General features: G+C 42.9%; 1 protein-coding gene across 3 annotated transcripts in view; it reads right to left on the reverse strand.

The window, feature by feature from the left end:
- Positions 1–2,455, reverse strand: part of MYOCD (myocardin) — a 137,487-nt gene that overhangs the window by 98,329 nt on the left and 36,703 nt on the right. The gene's annotated exons all lie outside the window — the stretch shown is intronic.

Genomic DNA, 2,455 nt, shown 5'->3' on the forward strand with positions numbered 1-2,455 from the left:
TGTGTGTATGGATTGTGATAAGAGTTGTATGAGCCCCTAATAAAATGTTAAAAAAAAAAAAAAAAAGGTCTGGGGCTCAAACCCACTAGTACTCCATGGGAATAACGGTGACGCTATCTGCTCCCATAAAGATTTACAACCTTGAAACCCCTATATAAGGCCACCTTGTGTCAGAGTTCACCCACTGGCTTAAAGATGACAATAAGGTTGTTAGGAGTTGGAATTGACTGGTTGACAAGGCGATGTTGACCCCACATCATCCTCCTCCCTGCTTGCTAGCGACTACCATCCAGTAGATCTGGGGTAAATTGAGAATCTATTTTTAACAATTTTAACTATCAGCAATTCTGAAGAAAAGGTAGGTTTGATAAACAAATCTTGTTTCTTGAAAGCTAAAAAGAAGTCTGAAGAATTATCATTGCATAATTCAACTTCATATTTATCTACAGTTCTGTAAGCTTTTATTCAATTAGGGGTGGTTGCAGAATTCTGAACCCTTGAGCCAGAAAAACCCAAACCAAAAAACAGTCGTCAATCAGTTGATTCTGACTAAACCCCATATGGGTCAGGAGTAGACTTGGGCTTCATAAGGTTTTCAAAGGCTAATTTTTCACCAGCAGACTGCCAGATCTCCCTTCTGAGATGTCATCTGGGTAGATTTGAACCATCAACCTTGTATTAGCAACTGAACATGCTAACCATTTGTAACACCCTGGGATTCGAGACGTTTAAAAACCAACCATGCTCCTTACTCAGTGGCATTGAGTTGATTCAAACTCGCAGGGATCCTATAAGAGAAAGCCTAACAGCCCCAGTGAGTTTCTGAGGCTTAGTAATTCTTTCTGGGAGCAGAAAGCCTTACTTTTATTTCTGTCATTTTTATGAAAGTAGGAAGCCTCATTTCTAGCTGGTGGGTTCACACCTTACATGTAGCACTCCATTTCACAGCCCACTTGAAGATGTATAAAAGTGTAGAGGTGGTATCCAACCTGTCAACCAGGTCAGGGCCTGATGGTACCTTTTGGAGGCCATGCCCTTGTCATAAGGAGGGCACAGGGAACCTCCTCTTCTCTGCCTTGCCTTTCCTGCTTGCTGTCCACCCTGCCCTGTGTGCTGACCTTGGATCCTCGAGACTTTGCCCCCACTGGCCTGTGTTCTTCCTGCATTCTGTGTCATTGTTGCGGCTGTGAGTCTGAAGAGGGACTTCTGGACTTCAGTTAGGCGGGGCTGGGATGTCTTCTTGATACATCATTATTTCTTGATATAAAAAACCCTGTCTTACACATATATAAGTGTCACTGGATTTACTTTGGTTAACCTGGTCGAACACACCAATTATACCACCAGGGCTTCTTGAGGCTTTTAAAACATCCTATTATGTACCATGAAATGTCTAAAACAGAAAAAAATTAAATGCATCTTCTTTTTTTCCTTGAGATTCAAACTTTTGATGATGACGTTTGAGTCAATGGGTTGGAAGTTGCAAGGAAAGCAGGGATTCTGAATCCCATGTCCACTTCACCAATGTGGCCCCACTTTTCTCTATGTAGTAAGACACTATAACATATTTTAAAAAATCAATATTGGTGCTTTAATTATTTTAGAAAAACCAAAACATATGGCAAGCAAAGCTTCTCTCTATCTATCTATCTAATTTTCCTTTATGGAAGTCATCCATACATTATGAAATGGAGAAGAACACTGCACAAGCAACAACGGGGTGTTAGAGTCAGTAACAAGGAGGAGATAGGGATGCGAGGAGGGGCAGGGGTGTTGGAGAAACAGCAAACTCGCTAAGAGGAGGTACCGAGAGGCAGAAACAAGGGCAAAGTGGCAGTGGGGCAGGAGAAAGGTAAAGAGAAACAGAGGAAGGACCAAGAAAGCAAAGCAATGGATAGAGGTATTAACAGAGGTGTGTACATATGCAAATACATTAATCCTTAAAAATAGAGGTATTGGCCTATGTACATATATTTATAAGGCAATACACTGAGGTAGGGGACGGACTTTGGGCCTCTGCTCATACCCTTCCTCAACACAAGAACACTTTGTTCTACTCAATCAGCAGTCTGAGATGTTCACCCTCTGACACAATTGCTGAAGACAAGGCAGGTGCATAAGCAAATGTGGTGAAGAGGGCGGATCGTGCCCGCCTATTAAAAGATATAGCGTCTGGGGTCTTAAAGGCTTGAAGTTACATAAGCCACCATTCAGCAGTGAAGCAACAAGTCCACATGGAAGAAACACACCGCCGGTGTGATCATGAGGAGTCATAGGGACCGGTTAATAGGTAATAGCAGACACATAACAAACAAAAACATATTGTTGAGAGTGAGGGGGACTGGAGTGGAGCTCCAAAGCCCATCTGTAGACAGTGGAACAATCTCCCCACAGAGGGCCCACAGGGAGGGGATGGGTTACCAGGGGATGGGTGCAGCAAAGCATCAGTGAAACA

Source organism: Echinops telfairi, unplaced genomic scaffold (assembly GCF_000313985.2).
Source record: "Echinops telfairi isolate 266 unplaced genomic scaffold, ASM31398v2 ScPeMD7_2010;HRSCAF=2546, whole genome shotgun sequence".
Classification (NCBI taxonomy): Eukaryota; Metazoa; Chordata; class Mammalia; order Afrosoricida; family Tenrecidae; genus Echinops; species Echinops telfairi.